The sequence below is a fragment of the Canis lupus genome, chromosome 25 (genome assembly GCF_003254725.2).
Source record: "Canis lupus dingo isolate Sandy chromosome 25, ASM325472v2, whole genome shotgun sequence".
NCBI classification, from domain to species: Eukaryota; Metazoa; Chordata; class Mammalia; order Carnivora; family Canidae; genus Canis; species Canis lupus.
Genome location: NC_064267.1, coordinates 45,885,895 through 45,904,126, shown reverse-complemented (window position 1 = coordinate 45,904,126; position 18,232 = coordinate 45,885,895). Strand labels below are relative to the sequence as shown.

At 48.8% G+C, this 18,232-nt stretch overlaps 2 long non-coding RNA genes across 2 annotated transcripts; both read right to left on the bottom strand.

The window, feature by feature from the left end:
* Window positions 1-2,543: 2,543 nt before the first annotated feature.
* LOC125753635 (uncharacterized) lies at window positions 2,544-6,355 on the bottom strand. The gene is made up of 3 exons (XR_007405899.1): window positions 6,141-6,355; window positions 5,215-5,390; window positions 2,544-2,687 (listed from the first exon to the last, which is right to left on the bottom strand). It is a non-coding gene; the product is annotated as an uncharacterized LOC125753635 (long non-coding RNA).
* A 1,088-nt stretch (window positions 6,356-7,443) lies between these two features.
* On the bottom strand, window positions 7,444-17,180 carry LOC112669940 (uncharacterized). Its single transcript, XR_003142667.3, has 4 exons — window positions 17,041-17,180; window positions 16,246-16,465; window positions 8,223-8,390; window positions 7,444-7,504 (listed from the first exon to the last, which is right to left on the bottom strand). It is a non-coding gene; the product is annotated as an uncharacterized LOC112669940 (long non-coding RNA).
* Between the last annotated feature and the right edge of the window lie 1,052 nt (window positions 17,181-18,232).

Here is an 18,232-nt window from a genome sequence, read left to right as displayed (position 1 = left end):
ACGCTCCAGACACCTGTCGCACTGTCGGGTGTCAGGGACAGGGTGACGCGGCACGCTGTGGGAAGGCTAAGTGTCTCCCCACGCAAGCCGGGGCCCCTCAGAGTCCAGATGGGCTCCGGCACCCAGCGTGTGTGAGCCCCCGAATATCTAAGGACGATGAGAAATGCCTCCGAACTTGTGGTTTATATTTAAAGTTCAGATGGAACAAAGTAATGCTTTTAACACACACACAAAACGATTACATTATTCACTTGGTAAATACAGAATTGATTTTAAAATATGAGACAAGCCACGCAGTCGGCAGTGTGGCCGAGCGACCGCCTGCAAGTGTGGGGCTGCGGGATGCCTAAGGGCACCCTATGCCCCATCCTGCTGGCCCCCGAGGCGGGCTGTGTGGTCTCGAAGGTGGAGTCCTTTATGCCTCTGAGGTGGGGTCAAAGGCCCTACGCACCTGCCTGCACCCCTGTTAGGGTCCCTCCCAGCCCCCCCTGTGGCAGGGGGGCTCCGGGTGGAAGGGTTAGCCCTTCAGCCCTTCAGTCCCTTGTCTGGCTGGTGTGATGTCACATTCTGGCTGCGGTTGCCTTCATCCCCGAGGCCGGGCTGCCATGTGCCCTCTGAGCAGAAATACACACAAGGGACAGATTCCGCACCTGCAGGTGCAGAGCCTGTGAGCACGGACGGGACGGCTCTTCCCACGAACCCCACTCTGCCGGGCCCGCAGGCCCCGCACGCCGCTGTCAGCGCTGGGTCCCGGACTCCTCCCAGGAGGTGGCGGCGGCGGGGCAGTGGCCAGACAGGCCCTGAGGGACCAGGACAGTGAGTCTGTGGAACTAGAGTTCCGCCCTCCTGGCTTAGAACCAGCGGTCGCATCCTCCCACCCTGAGGAGAGTGGGGATCCCCTGAACGCAGCCTCTCAGTCCAGCTGGACGTCACCGTACCCCGTGGTGATCCTGGGGCTCGTTGCTTGGCTCATGAAGCGAGGGGACAACCTGCTTTCGGGTCCAGCTGTCTCCCACCTGCTGCCCCCGTCCCGTGGCCTCCCCGACAGTTGTCGGTTTTCAGAGGCCCACTGCAGAACTCCTTCCCTTTGTTTAGGGAACCCCATAGCATGAGGGTGGGTGGGAGTTGGCACCCATATCTCACTGCAGGACCCCGCAAGTCTGGACCCTTGTTCCCCCCCACAATCCCTGGCAGTTCGGGGGTAAGTATGTGACCTGGGCTTGGTCAACCAGTTGTCCCACCCGAGGCTCCCTCCAGCCCACAAAGGGTGCAAACTAGCAAAGCGCCCCTTCCTCTAGATAGCGCAGTCCCGTAGCCCGGTGCGTGGCCTAGAGCGTAGTTCTGGAACAGGTGGCATTGAAACCCGGGAGGCAGCAACAGGTCTTCTGCAGCTGGTAGCCTCCAGGGCCCAGTGGTGGGGACAGCATCCCCCATCCAAGCACGGCGATCGCATCTCCTTGCCAGGGCTATGCCCACGGTGTGGATGTGGCTATGGTCTGAGCCCCAGGCCCCTTGGCCCTTACCCCCAACTTCACTCAGCTCGAGTGTCCAGCCACCTTTGATTCTCTGAGACCTTCTAGTAACTTCCAGGTAAGCTCCTTTTTTGACTAAGGCAGCAAGGGTCACTTTCTAGTGTTTGTGCCCAAGAACGGTGGCAGGCGACCCACCAGGCAGACCACGGATCTCTAGCCCGAGCCTCTGCCCACACTGTTCCCCCTGCAGGCAATGCTGTTCCTCCCTTGCCCGGAGCGTGACTACTGCCTCCTTAGGCCTCGCTTGTGCTGGAGGCCTCGGCAGACCCCACAGCTCTGGGGGCGGGGAGGGCAGGCTCTCCCAGGAACCCCCCAGGTGCAGCACACACCATGCTCCATCAGGGCACCTGTCTGGCCCAGGTGAGGCCACAAGCTCTCAGGGCAGGGTTAGGGGGAATGGGGGTGGATTTCCACCCTGTCTCGGGGCCTCGGAGGCCCAGCATGTTCCCGATTCAGGATGCGATCCAGGACCCATCTCGGTGCCCTCGGTTGCAGGACCCGACCCAACTGGATGGTCTGTGGCCAGATCCACGCTAGTGTTTTCCTGGCCGGGGGGTGGCGGGGGGACTTCTGGGCAGGACAGACCAGGCGAAAGTTCACTGCACTTTGTCCCCAACTGGGAAGAGGCAGGAGCCTGGTTTGCCTGCAGCACTTCCAACACCGTGACCTCCCTCTGTTGTCAGAATTTGCCTGGTTCCTGCCAGGCTCCTCAACGTGGGCACCTGACTCAGGAACCACCCACCCCCCACCCCAGGCTCAGGAAGCAAACCCTGGAAAGTGAAGGAGGAAAAAGAGAAAAAATAAGTAGAAAACAGGAAAGACCAGAAGAAGTTACGTGCCGTTAGTGGTGTTTGAAACTGCTGTTGTATATTGTCCAATATGTGACTGTTGGGGCCTCAGAGAGGATGCCAACCTTTAAACTACTGTGGGATATTACAGACATCGGCAGACATCGCTTATATTGCAAAAGAAGATGACAACTAACACCAAACAAAATCTTTTAAAAAGGGCAAAAAAAAAAAAAAAAGATGCCATACATGGATCAGATTTATTTCATGTTACGTAAACGCACGTGGATTAAATTGCTCCTCAGAAGGGCAAGCTCGGATTAATTTTTTTTTTCAAATCCGAAGATATTCTGCTTCTAAGACACACCTAAAAATAAAATGACCCAAGAAAGTTAAAAATAAAAATAAGGCAAAGAGATATATTTGGCGAACTGTGAAGGGAGAGGAAGCAGGAATAAAAATGTTCCAAAAGAGGCAAAAGAGGATTCAGGGGAAAAAGCGTTATTAAAAAAAAAGGTCAAAAGATACAATTTTACATTTCTGAAAGATTCAGGGTAAACGGGGCTCTGGATCTTTCTCACCCCTTGTGGTCTTGTGGCCCTTGTGGTCTTGCAGACAACTTATTACTTGTCTCTCATATGTATGTTGCAATTCTAACCTCGGTTGGGCATTCAATTTTGCCTTTGAAATAGTTTGCTGGATTCTTTAAAAATAAAACTAAGGGGCACCTGAGGGGCTCAGGTTGGTGAAGCATCGGACTCTTGGTTGCGGCTCAGGTCACGATCTCAGGTCGTAAGACTGAGCCACGTGTCAGGCTCTGCGCTCAGTGCAGAGTCTGCTGGAGATTCTCTTCGGCTTCCCCTCCTGCCTGCACACACTCTCTTTCTCTAAAATATATCAATAAAATCTTTTTTTTTTTTGAATCTTAAAAAAAAATAAAGTTAAATGTTCTGGTCGATTCCATTGTGCCTTTCGAGTTTGTGTCACGCTTAGAAAGGCCTTCCTCACATCAAGTTTCCAAGGATAGAATCCGTGCTTTCTTCTAATAATTGTAGAGTTTAATAGTTTACACATCGATTTCTGATGCATCCGGAATTTATTTTGGTGTGACGAGTAAGGTAAAGCACAGATGAGCAACTGTTCCTATCCCTCCATCGCTGACCCGGGCCGTTGGCTCTCATGCTAAATTCCTATGTGACTTTTACCCTCCTTCTGGAATCTGTGCAGTTGCTCATGCATGATGGATCTCTGCGCCTCAATAAATCATAACTCATAAAGCAAAGATTTTAGAAACATAAGGACAATTTTACGGTTATAAAGTCGCCTTTGTGACTATATCTCAAGCTCTTTACCTACAAGGACCATACAGAGGAGCATGTATAAGAAGTGACCACACGCGAGCTACAAAGAGAACATCATGGAATTCCCACTGACCAGAAATCCCAGAGTCACATTCTCTGACCACAGTGGGAATGTCCTCGTACAAGGTGAGATCGGTAATCAAGGTCAAACAAAAAAAAACATCTGCTAAGAAAAACTAACTCCGTATATTACACTATTTAGAAAATACACGGAGAGTCCTAACAGGAAAATTACTCTTTTCTGTTTTTTTTTCCTTTCCAGATGAGCTTTACATTTATTTCATCAAGTTCTAAAAAGTGATGATGAAGGCTGTATTAAACCTAAAAATGTATGGGAAGAAGTCACATTTTTTAATGTTCACTGTGCATCCAGTAGGGGATATCTCACTCTGGGGTTTCTCTTCTTTTTTTCTTTTAGGATTTTATTTATTCATGAGAGACACAGAGAGAGAGGGCAGAGACACAGGCAGACGGAGAAGCAGGCTCCCTGCAGGAAGCCTGATGCAGGACTCGATCTTGGGACCTCGGGATCACAACCTGAGCCAAAGGCAGACGCTCAACCACTGAGCCACCCAGGTGCCCCTTATTCTGGATTTTCTCCCTTCGAACATCTTTTGCATCTCCCAGTAAAGCCTTATAGTTTTTTTTTTTTCATGTAGGTCAGTACATTTTATAAATCTAGCATAACTCCAGCACCAAATGCTTACTCAGGCAATGCAAAAAAGGGAAATTCTATATTCATCACATTCACAAAAATAGAAACAAAAGTCCTAAATAAAAGTCTAGCAAAAAAGAATGAAGTGGTATATAATCCAAACCAACTAGAGCTTATCATGGGAATTTTATCAGAGGGTTTTTTTATGAATAAAGTTAATAGTATCCCCTCCTTGTTGCATCATGTGAAAATAATTGTCATTTCCCCCCCCCCCCCACTAAATTTAGGGGATGTATTGGGGTATCTGGCCCTGGGACATATGTATAGTTTAATCTATTTTACCTGTGGGCAACTCAGGGAAATAGTTATTTTCTCCCCAACTCAGGGAAATAGTTATTTTCTCCGGAAAGACTGACCCTCAGGTAAAAAGAAAATAAGGCATCCACGTGGCTGTGGGTTGGAAGAAATCTGACATATTATGAAGCTGCCACTACAGTGAATGCTGTTTCAAATATAAGCTGCAAATGAGAAGGCCCCAGAGAGGAGGTTCTGAATGCCAGGTACCAGGTTGCTATCAGGCTGCTTCTTCCTGGCCACCTGAGTGCTCTCATCCATCAGGGACACCCTGATGCCACCTCTGGACCGCTCCAGATCGAGCTCTGCTGATAGACCAATCTCCCGCTGTCTTTGTCCGCCTCCCCAGTGAGCACAGCTGGACCCTGACAGCCAGGGCCTTGTCAGACCAGATGATGTCTTGGGAGACCTGCCTCTGCTGCCCCTGGTGGTCATGCCTCCCATGGGGACATAGTGAGGTTGGCAGCCACCTAGGCCGAGGCTGGTGTAGACATCATATGAGTCAAAGAAGCCACCTCCCTCACCTGACATGCTCCCTCTCTGTCTGTGTCCACTTTCGCTGCTTCCAGATGCCCCTGCTCCAAAGGCTTCCTTCACTGCTGACTGCTGCCTATTTTAGGGGAATTTTCATGCAAGGTCATCAAAGACACTCCCTTTTCTTTGCTGAGCCCCAAGTCATCCACAGGTCCCCTTTTAAAGGCTGAGAAAAAGATTTGGAACACCAAGAGAATTAGGCAGAGCATTTGTCAACAAAGGCCTTTCGTTTTCTACTGTTTGCTGTGAAGACAACTATGTCCCACACCAATTCCGGATTCTCTACTGGGGAGTTTCCGTCTGTGTTACAGACTTCTCGGGCTGTCGACACAGAACACCGCAGGCTAGGCGTCCTGGACATACATTAGGTGACTGTGGTTTATTTCTCACAGCCCTGGAGGCAAGAAACCTGAAATCAAGGTGCCAGCGGGGTTGATGTATGGCAGGGCCTGTCTTCCTGGCTTACAAACGGCCACCTCCTCCCTGTGTCCTCGCATGGACCTTCTGTGTGCACACGAACAGAGAGAGCGCTCCCAGGTGTCTCTTCCTTCTCTTATATGGACACCAGTCCTACCCAATTTGAGCCCTACCCTTACAACCTCATTAAACTTCAATTACCTCCCCACAGGTCCTATCTCCAAATGCTGTCACATGGGGCATTATGGCTTTGATATAGGAATTGGAGTGGGGGGGACACTAGTCCATTACACCATCCTTTGGCTTGTTTGATAAAACTTAACAGAAGTGAGGAGCCTCCCAACACACCAATTCTTGTAGCAGGAGCTTCAGACAGAAAGAGTTTCATTCATGGAAAAAAAAAATATGTGGCCACCACCAGGTCACTTGTCTCTCATCTACACCCTTTTTATGTATCGGTGCTGGTTTTCATCCATTTTCATACAGCCCAACCTCTCACCTGCGCGTCTCTTATCCACCCTCCTCTGCCAGGCTCTGTGCCCAGAAGGCTGACTTCTAGGGGCCGCCTCACTGGGCTTCCTTGTCCTCTGGCTTCTGATTGGATCCAGCCAAAGGGAGCCCCTGGCCAAGATCCTGGGAGGGCAGGAGGGAGAGGTTGGAGTGTTGGTGCTCCTCTGCTCTTCATACCTGGCGTGGCTCTGCAGGAGCTGGTTGCCCTGTGGCTGCAGCTCCAATCAGAACCCTTTGGAACCCCACATCATAATGGGCTCCCCATCCTCCTGCTTCTGAAAACAGTCCCTTCACCCACCCCTCTTCAGCTGGCTGAGACCATTGCCAGCGGTGCTGGATCTCTGCAAGCTCCTTTACTCTCTTGCCTTTATCTCGCCCCTTTAGGGCCCCCGCTATGCTCAAAACTGCAGCTGGTTAGCACACGGCAGCCTGACCTTGGAGAGGATAATGTCAGAATTCTTGTACACCAGCATCATGTCCCCAGCCCACCCCGATCCATGCACGCTGTCTCTGCCGGGCACAAGCAGAGACCCTCTCTAGGCTCCGGGAGTAGAGGCTGCCTCATAAGGGGAAGTGAAAGTCATGTCACTTACAGGTCATGTCAAGTCAGCGAGGGTACAGGGCCCTTATTCAGGGGCTGGGGCCAGGGTGGCAGTGGACACAGTGGTCCCTCTCTCAGGGTGAGGAAGCAAGACAACAGAAATTCACCCCTCGAGCCAGGCAGCCTCGCTCTAGAATGTCAAGTCCACAGGGAGAGAGAGAGAGTGCAGAGGAAACAAAAGTCCCAAATGAGGGGCTTGGCACAATGGCTTGGGCATGGAGGATGGCCCTCTACTGCAACGCTCACACCACCTGCAGGGTGGGGAGCCCGTCCCTCTATTCTCACCCATGGTCCTTCACCAGATCCCCCTCCGCAGAGTGCACAGCAGCCTCGCAGCAACATTCACAGGAGGCTCGATTCAGTGTCTGATCATGGAGGTGAAACTATTTCTTTATATGAGAAATCCATTTTTCAGGAATGGAAATGCATTCCCCTTCCCTTCCTCCTCTTTTTATTTCTTGATTCTTTTACTTTTTTGTTCTGATTACATTTTGCCACCTTCGGCCCCTTCAACCTCTCTTGACGTCTGTTTGGATAGCACTTGGGGGAGCCCGCGGGTGGGAGAAACACCTGAAATGCAGAAACCTGGATCTCTTCCCCATAATTACTATCAGTCCAGCATTCCTGGCCTCTTGGTCAGTCTTCCAGGGAGGTTAAAATAATTTGTACGTCTGAGAACACATTTTACTTGCCTATAACGGCTCCAGCAGCCGCCACACATTTCCTCCCCCGCTGTCATAACAACAGTGCATCTGTTGACAGAGAGATAGATGGAAGGTCTTAAGGCATGGATCGCCCCCATCCTGAGACACCCACAAAGTGTCTTCTCTCCTTTTTTTTAAATCCAATATTTTAATTTATTTTAAACTCCAAGCTTAATTCCTCATATCCATGCACTAAACGGCCATGCCAGTTTACATAGCTCTTCTCTTCTATCTCCTTCCTTTGTCTTGCTGACCGCAGAGTCCAGATTCAGGGCCTCCTTTCCAGCCCCGAAATGCTCATGGTCAGGACCCCTTTGGGAATCTGAAGAAAGATATGGGTCCCTTTCCAGGAATATGAACCCACAAAACTAAGTTGCCATTCCATCTCAGGGGTTCACGGGACTACGATGAAGTCTCTCCATGGGCCACCTAGGGCCATATTTTGTCGAGCTATAGTCAGATTATAACTTGTATCAGAATCCCTTGAGGTGCTGGTGAGGACAAGCATGTTCATCAAAGCAACTGAAGACCTATTGAATCAGAATCTTTGGGATGGATGCCAGGAATCCATATGTTTAATAAGCAACCGGCCGTCTCTATTCACAAAGAACTATGAGAAGCATTGCTGGGGACCTACCTAACCCCAATGCCTGAATTAATCTGATTATTTCTGGAACTATTACAATTATTTTGCTCCCAACTGACCTCTGCAGGCCAGTGCTACGTCTTATGAGTCAATACATTCATGACCTCCTCTGAGCCTGACCTTAGCTGTAGGTGGAGAAGTTGGATCATCCAATGTTTTGTCCTCATTATTCCCAAGATCAATTACTTTAGTGTATTTTAATGCCAGCTCTTATTGATGAGGTGTTTGCTCTTGAAAAAAAAGAACACACCACTTGGACAAGCTTTCCTCGGAGCTTTTATATTCAAGCTACAACAGTAAAAAAAAAAAAAAAAAAGACAGTCAAGTTTTCATGTGAGATTGTGGAGCTACCAAGACTCATTTTCATTAAAAGTTAAGTCTTGTTTTCAGTAACACCAAATACCATTACCTTCTAAACCATACTCATCCTATTGCAAGAAGTGGTATTAGTAGATTACTTCAAATGAGAAATTTAACCAGAATATCGAGGAATAAAGAAAACACACTGAAACAGGACTCTTCAGATTTTTTTTTTCCCATCAGCCTACCAAAGTAGCAGAACAGAATAAACACATCCTTTAGAGACCTGAGATCTAAAGGTGCTGCTACAAGAGGGGAATTTCTCTCAAGCTCGGTGTTTCACTATTAAAAAAAACATATAAAATTTTGCATCCCTCGGTATAACTTCCCTATATTAAAAAATCACAGGTTCCCCCTCAAATTTGCAAGTTAAACAAATAGGGAGCGCTTTCACGTTCCATGAATGCGCTTCGTATTTATTTAGACTTTACACACCTCACACCTCAAGGCACATTGCTAGTGGACCAGTTTAAGAAATTTGGCCTTAAATCCGTTACATTTACGGACATTTAAAATATAATTTCTGTGTACACCTCCTTACCTATTCACCATTATACTTACTTCCACCCAAATTGTGACCTGGACCATAAACCACTATAGCAGCCGTCATTCCCATGATTTTAGTGATGAAGTGACTCCACGGCGGCCCCACCTCTGAGACTAGAGCCAGGCACATTGTTGGCATTCAGCAAATACTTTCTCATGGGTAACAAAACAAATAAACGAATTGCCAATTCACTTTCGGACCATCTGGGTGCTGGCTGACATTCACCGTCAAACCCAACGTGACTCAGAGGCTTTGTTTTAAGCGCATCTAGAATATATCATTAACAATGGCAGGGCTCGCCGAAGCTCTGGTTTTTCCAGCTCAGAGTGGGCTTTATTTCAGCTGTAGCAGGGATAGCCACCACCTTCTGTTCTCTCACATTATAATTGCTTGAGTGACTCAGTTATGGATTCTATTAACATTGCTGTCCCTGATAAGCTATATTCTTCATGGACGTGATAAATTTCTACCCAAGCTGACCTCTTTTGTGCACCGGGGCACTGTTGATGCCAAATGCAGAAAGGCTACTGGAGATCTGTTCGCAAGCAATATTTCTATTAAAACTGGAAATTGGGCAGCCCCGGTGGCTTAGCGGTTTAGCCCCGCCTTCAGCCCAGGGTGTGATCCTGGAGACCCAGGATCGAGTCCCGCATCGGGCTCCCTGCATGGAGCCTGCTTCTCCCTCTGCCTGTGTCTCTGCTGCTGCTGCTGCTCTCTCTCTCTCTCTCTCTCTCTCTCTCATGAATAAATAAATAAAATCTTTTTAAAAAATTGGAAATTGCTCAATGGATCCATGCAAGCCCTTCTGTCGCGGGGGCTGCTTGTGGATACAAAGGAAAGCAGCTGATATGGTTCACCCATCCGTTCTCTGAATACGGAGTTAACAATTTTCAGCCACCCGTTCAATATGCAGGCTTTACCTGGGAGGAGGGACTCTAGGTGAAGATAATGTGCAATCCTTACCTTCTAGGCAACCAGTCTAGTAGGTGAGCCCACTTGAACAATGAACGTGAGATGCTTCTAGAACAGCAACGGTGTACCGACGATAACAGAAGAACTTCGTCTCCTACCTTCTTGCAGAATGGTACTTCTCTCCACTGTCCACACACCCTTGCTCTTGGCGCTTGTGCCCTCCCGATTTCTAGTTTCGAGCCCTCCTGCCTGCATCACCTCACCCCTCTAGACCTTCTGAAGAGCTGCGGGAGCTCTCTTTTCTCTTCCTGCTGCTGGAGACTACTACACGCTCTTAATTCATTTCTATTTTTCAAAAGATTTGCAATCTGTTTGGTATGAAGGAAACAGATTGGATGCAAGGAACCGTGTAAAGCAAGATGTTAGAGAAGCGAGCTCTGAGATATTTTAGGTATCAGTAATGGCAGGGGAGCGTTTACTGAGTACTCGGGCTGAGCTAGGCCTCTCCCAGCATGCCACGTGGGTGACTTCAGTGTGCTTCTCACAAGAGCCACGTGAGGAGGACGTCACAGTTATGCCGATGCTACAGTTGAGGTACCATCCAGGACAGAGAGAGCCCCTTCACTGCAGGTGTGAAGGAGCAGTCCACTGGAAAGCGCTGGCTGGCCCCCTGCGAGGCCACTTGGCAGCCACCTTCCTCCTGTGTCTTGTGTGTCTACTCTGCTTCTTGGATCGTTTCCTCACTGAATCCTCAAAACACCTACAGGAAGTAGGAATGATTGTGCACTTTTTGCAGGTGACAAAAACGAGGTGTAGCGTAGTTAGAAAAACTCCCCCACGATCGCAGAGCCATCGGGTAGAAAGAAAGTCAGGATTCCAATGCAGGTGTATCTGTCTCCAGAGCCTGTGCTCCAGAGTACTCTGCACTGGGATTGGGTGTGTGTGCATGTGTGCGCATGCTCCCATGTGCACCTGCACCTTCATAATTACAGAACCATGCTACAAGCTAATGCAGTTTCCGGCCATCGATAATCCGTGACCTGCACAGTGTGCACCAGGGACATGTCAGGGTGCACTTTCCCCCTGCTTGCTGATCATAGAATTAATGTTCCCTGGGATTCCATCATTGATCTGGAATGCTGACCTGCAAAGGCTTAGTCCATTAAGACGGGGGAGGAAAAAGCCAACTTGTGTCACTTCTCAAATGTTCAGGGCTGGGAAATACTTGGGCTGATCTGAAGCTCATGTCTCATCCCCCAGACTCTCCCTTCTGCCCTCCCTATGTCCCTGTTTAGAAAATAAGATTCTCTGAGTACAAAGGAACCCAATTTTCTTAAGACAGCTACGACTGAAACTGGTTACAAGGCCAAGCAGAATGGAGCAGGGTCATTTCTTCTCACCGTATCTGCTCAAACCCCGAGATGGCCTAGGTTGGAGCTCTTTGAATGACAACATATTTTACTGAAGGGATTTTCAAGGGCCTTTGGGTTCTTCAAAATTTCAAAGGCTTTCACTTCATCCTCACACATCCCCCAAAAAGAAGGTTGGATTGGCGGTCTTCAGGACCACCCTCAAGGTCAATGGCTTCTAGGGGGACTGCCGGGACTCAGCAGGCAGCCGTGCCTGAGGCTGTGGTTTATTACAGCACAAAGATGCAGAGCGATGAGCAAAGGGAGAAGGAGCACGGGGTGACATCCAGGGGGAGCCAGGTGCAAGCTTCCAAGAGTCCTGGGTCACCCCGAATTCCTCCAGCAACAACTGTGACAACGTGGGTGAAGTCTTCCAGGGACGCTCATCAGACACTCAGCGTCGGGGACTTCACTGGGGGCTGGTCCCGTGGGCACCTTCCAGCCTCCCAGGAGAAGAGCAGGTGTTCAGCCTCAACCATGCTGTCTACACACAGTGTGGGTACAGCCGGCCATGCTCGTCAGTCCTGGGGATGCTGGGGAACCCCCAAAACTCCCAGACACCAGCCAAGGGCCATCTCCCAAGTTGGCCTTCCTTCCTAGGGACAGCAGTCAGACTTGCAGCATTAACTCTCTTGCACAGTGACCATGGCTGCCTTTGCCTCTTAGGTAAGAATCCGGGCCTGTGAGGGCCCCAGGGAAGATCTACACGGCCCGCACTTGACCCTCCCCTTGTGGCAGAGCCATTGCTGAGGGAGACAGAAACAGCCCTGTAATCTCCCCAATGGCGGCTTTATGAAGCCCACACTCATTTTGGCCGGACCTCAGCCAATAGCACACCCCTTTACACACGCCACACACACACACACACACGCACACACGCACACACAGACAGACCACATCACTGACAAAAAACACATCCACATACCATGCACATCTCTCACACACACAAACACACACATACGCACACACTACATATACCGTTCACCACACACACTCATACACACCATAAGCATCACACACCACACATGTATATGCACACATACCCACACATCACACACAAAACCCCCACATGCCATGCATATCACACATACACAAAACAAACACACACACATCATACACACAAAAACCTCACATACCATGCATCTCACATACACTCACACACACACACAAGAAACACACACACACCACACACACACATACACACCACCTACAATACACATACCCCAATTCAGGTATTGGCATAAAAATGAAGAGCAGAAAAAACATTATTTTTTCATTGTAGATGACTGACTTTCAACTGTTCGGGAAGGTAAGCGCTGTAACAAAATAATCATTTTATAGTCATGTGATCACACTCAGGACTTCATGATTTTTTGCAGATTTCAGTAGACAAAATCAGGAGTCTGTCGGAGAAGGAATTGGAATATGCAAATTCCCTGATGTGGTTGCTCCACATGTGGGGAGCATGAAGGAGACAGAGCACATAAATGGCGCTTATTCTCCCATTGAAAGTGGAGACTATGACCTTTTATTCTCTTATAAGCTGATGGAACCCATATTCAGATGAAATCTGCTGTAACCATTTGCTGAAATAATTACAGACCAGAAGACTGATCCAGCCACTTGTGAAGTGATATTTTAGTGACCCCCAAGCAGAGTACAAAATGACCAGGTAGGGCGATGGGATGAGTGACGTAAGATGATGTGATGGAAGGTAAGACCACAAGAGCTGTTACTAATGTTTCCTATTCTCCAGGTGCAGCAATGGGTCTCTGTGACTTAGGAGACAGGTGCTATTCCATGTCCACTTCACAGATAGGAGGGTAAAAGCTGGCCCTCATCCCACATCATCTTACCGGGCAGACTGGAGCCCAGAGCTTGCCAACTCCCGGGGCAATGGTATTAAAAACAAAGTCAAACATCCCTTTCAGAAAAGCAGGAGACCAAATCAAATATACCTAAAATATGTCCCTACGCCTAAGTCTTCCCAGTAAATGAATAGACCGTTTGGTTGTGACAAATACTTGGGAGTTTTGAGGAACAGAGTTTTGCTGTGTTGTGTTGATGAAGTGTCACTCGACAATATCACAGATATTGTCCGTTGGAGGGTCTCTATTCGCATACCAGCTGGACCTATTTTTGAGCAGGCGAAGCTTTAGAGAAGCCTTCCTAAGTAATGACTCGGTGCTGTGACAGCAGGTTGACATAGCAGGATGCTCTCCGTTGGTTTGCACAGCTTCTCCATCACTTTTATGGAGTTACACATGCTCAGGGACCTCGATTCTGGATCATCCTGAGCTTTCCAGCTGTGCCATTGTCCACGAAGCCCATCTGCTTGCCTGCACATGGACTGTGCTTCTGGCTGCATGCACTGGCTTGCAGAAGACCTGTCAGGCCTGGGGAGCAGCAGGCCCAGGAACCTGGTGATCACCTGTCAGTCCCTTCTTTCTGGCTTCTTGCTCCTGACTGAGCTTTCTGTTCGTCTCAAGACCCTCATTAAAGTTTGCCCAATTGTATCAGACAGTTTTGTCCCAAGATTGTTTACAGATGGTCCAAGAACCGAGGGAAGGCTCCAGATCTCTTCCAAGTGAAGTTTGTGTTTCTTCCTGGTGCTGGCTCTGACCCTGCTTCCTGAGGAACCAGAGCAGCGGAAAGTGGATGAGCAAGCATCACAAACCTGGCTCTGGCTTCCTACGTGCCCTGGGAGACAAAAGGAGGATGGCCTGCAGGTGGCCACACCACCCCAAGCATCCCTGGTGATCCTTGGGCAGGTGAGATGTGGTCCATCACAGGAAGGTCCTGGGAAGTCATTCTTTATAGGACCTGAGGCTCCTTATTCTCATCTGCTGAACTGTCTGCAGTTCTGTAAATGAAGTCGATGATCCCAAGGCTACTCTGACATTTCCTGCTGTCAGACCTTCTGGCCAGGCTGAGGGTCACATCCTCCCTTTGACTCAGAGTGGCTGCCCCACCCAGGTCCTGTATGTGCTGGGTTTTCCTAGACATTTTTTTAAAGATTTATTTATTATAGAAAAAGTGCATGCCTGGTAGTGGGGGGAGGGAGGAAAGGAGGGGTAGAGAGAGGAAGACTCTAAAGCAGGCTCTACGCCCAGCACTGAGCCCAATGCGAGGCTCGATTCCCCACAACCGTAAGATCATGACCTGAGCTGAAATCAAGAGTTGGACGCTTAACCGATTGAGCCACCCATGTGCCCCCCTAGACAATTATTACAGAGCATTGCAGATAGTTTCCCATGGGCTTGGTCTTCTATAACCTGGGCTTTATAGGTTGACAAAGTCCTTCTTTGCCATCGTGTTAAGCAGTTTAGAATTGCTTTAATGAGACAAACATTAGGAACTGTGATGTTCTAGTTAACAAAGAATTTCCAATATCATAATTTTCATACTCACCCAGTAATATTCAAAATAGTCATTCAGCTGCACTCCTAAATTGGAGAGGTCATCCCAGGGCATTGTGGGTTACAAGTAGGTGGAAAGTGGGCCTCCGCACCACAGCCAGCTTAAAAGTGCAAGATCTGATGGTGACCAGCACACCTGACTCTCCACCTGCACCTCGTCCTGTCCCCCTTGGTGCTACAGGGCAATGCGCAGTTCCTGAGTGGTGTCCTTGACCCAGGACACAACAGGGCTCCCACCACCTGTGAGCTAGGATGATACCATCAAGGTCACTCCTGGTGACCTGTATTCCCTCCTGGTGCGGTAGGGCTTGCCCTCAGCTCATCTCCAAATGTGTGGCAGCTTCGGGTTCTGGCTGGGAGACAAGCCGACGGGTGAAAGAATAAGAAGAGGGAGACAGGAGGGCCATGGTGAGGTCATCTGGGACCATGATGGGAGACACCTCAGGGGAAATGTCCAGGAAGGGGCTGAGCACAGGGCAGGTAGACGTCCGTGTCTGGGAAAGATTAGTCCCTTCTCTGGAGCAGTGAGACTGTCCATGCATGGGGGGTGGTGGGAAAGGGGACCGAGCAGAGGACCCAGAAAACACGCACGGTTCAGGGGCAAGTGGAAGACGAGGACCCGGTGGGGGAACCTCGGAGTTAAAACAAGCTGGGAGTCAGGGCTGTAATGAGAGGCAGGAAAGCCAAGGTGGAGGGGGTCTTGGCAAAAAAAGAACATGGTCGGGAGTGCTGGATGCCACAGGGACAAAGGAGTAAGCACTGAAGGCGACCCCAGCTTGCGTGGCATTTAGGAAGCGACCTTGGCCAGGGCAGGTTCAGCAAGTGGGGTGGGCGCACAGATTTAGCAGATGGAGTTGAGTGATGGGGAGAAGCAGAGACGCCTTCAGGAGCAGAAGGAGCAAGGCTGCAGGACAAGAGCTGGAGGGCTATGCAGATGGACACGCAGACAGAGACAGACAGAGAGAGAGGAGGGAAAGAGAGATTTTGGGGCCAACGAGCCTTGAACAGGGCCTCTATTTGAAGAGGATTTGGGAATCTCTATGTTCGTGTGGCCAGTGGAAACTCAGAACTGTAGAGCCAAAAGGAAAGAACAGGTGTCCCTATGCGCAGCCGGCAGGCCTGGCTGAGGGTCGTCTGGGGTCTGCCCCATGGGTCCTCACTGCCTCCTCCTCCATGCAGGCCCTCTTGTGAGCCACTAGATGAGAGCGAATTTCCTTCTATTTGTAGTTCTCCAGACTCGCCTCTTTATACATCCGCTTAACATTAACATGGTATTATCAAAATAAATCTAAGAAATATCAAGTGCTAAGCCTTTGTGGTTACGACACACGGCAACTGAGAGGTGCTATGAGCACACACTATTGGCTGAATTGACGGAAGCTGTATTTCTTGTTGCTATGATCACCCGTAGCCTCCAACGCAGTAAGTCTTCGGGGCAGGCCCTTCAAGCAGGTGCTATGATTTTAAGATTTTAAGTATAATTTTGTATTCCCCACCTGAAGTCTGGGCACAGGGATCCTTGGGGCTCCCAGAAGAAATTCCTGAATTGTCTGTCACCTGGACTTCTCCGGGGCTTTGTCCTCAGCTGCTTGTAGATCACACCTGTGCTGTCACCCAGTGGCCTGTCCCCGAGATGTGGTGTGTGAGCCCTTAAGTGAGCTCCTTTGTCTTCTTCCAATGGCTCATGACCACACTGTCCCAAACCACTGGGGGACCCTAGTGCATTCAGAAAGATATGAGGACACAATCACAGACACCAGGGAGCTAACAGCATATCGTAGCTACCTGAGTATCTGTTAGTGATGGCCCCTGTCTGGATGCCACCTGCCCAGAAGCTGTCCCTGAGACTATTCGCCTCACTCCCTGCCCCACCCTGTCCACACCATCCACCATCCACCTGACCTGTGCTCTGGGCTCACCGCCCTCTTAGAAACTTATGTCACTGGTATTCCTGCAGGGTGATTTGTCTGCATTTATCACTAGTCTATAGACTTCCTGAAAATCGGGACAAGGTTTTATGATGCCATCACCTGACACAAAATGTATGTTCACAAAGTATGTCCTAAACGAATGCATATTGAATTATTTCCCCAAAGAGTGTACTTGCATTTGAAATGATGGGCTGTTCCTTTCCTGCCTTTCACTTGAACTCTCTCCTCTATGGCAGACGTGGCCTATTATATCATGACCCAAGCACACGGGTCCACTGATGGTCTCACAGCCTCACAAGGCCGCAAGGATGTGCAATGGCTGTGAGCCCGGGGTGTCCATCGGGTGGTGTTCTCATTTACCTGTCTGAAAGCCCGCCTTTCCTTTGTTGAGTTGGATATTGAGTGAGATGTTTAGCTGTGCCCCATGACACAGGCCATGGCTCAGTGAGAAGGAAGAGAGGAGGCTCATAAGACTAGGACCTTTGGGACCTCCTGTGACACGTGAGGTAAGGCACATGTGTGGCAACAATGGGAGGAGGAAGATAAGATTCTGGAAAAGTCCAGGCTGCCCAGCCTTGAACAGCAGGTGAGCCATTCTTTGGCTCTAGATACCACCAGAGGCAAGATTAATTCCTCAGATTAACTAAGCATACTAGCACAGGAGAGGAAAAGAAAAGAAAGATGGGAAATGGGATCTCTGAAACACAGAAAAGGTGAAATATAAGTGGTTGATGAGTAGGTAGGAAAACAATAAGAGGCAAAATGAGAAGACACATTTTCTAAAAACATCATCACTTACCTCCCCAGCCAGAGAGTAAATATCCTGCATAAAGGGATCATGTCTTGGGCATATTGTAAATATCTTTTCCCCCATCATCACCCCTACTCAATGCTCAAATGGTCCGGGCATGCTTATGTCCTAAGAGGTATTTATGGATGAAGGAGTGATGGTCAACCTGCTTATGTTAATGGGTGTAGCCACCGTAGCCACCCTGACGCACATCCAATATAAAGCAAGCATTTTATGCTCAGTCCGTACTGACATGTGACAAGCAAGCAAGTGCTCTTCGTGAGAAGTAAAAATATAAAGGCACGTGCATTTAAAGGTAGGCGTTCACTTCAATGCTGACTTCTCAGAGATCATACATTCAGTCCAGATCTGTTGCAAGCCGTCTAAACATAGGATTTAATAGGTAAAAAAAATTTTTTAAGATTTTATTTTTAAGTAATCTCTATACCCAATATGGGGTTCGAACTCACAACCTTCAGATCAAGAGTTGCACGCTTTACCGGCTGAGCCCACCAGTTGCCCCCAAAGTGAATTTTTAATTGCACAGGATGTTTACCAAGAGAATGGCTTCAACAAAAAAGAAAAGAAAAGAAAAAAAAAAACCTCCCAAAATCAGAAGAAGCGGCAATGTCTCTGATTTAATTATAAGAACACACGAGGCAAAGGTGGCTTGGAGAGTCCTTGGACTTTGTTACATCATTCCTGGGTTCTAAGCATTGTTGATGATGTCAGAAGTTTCTAGAATGGGGAAAGTAGACAAAG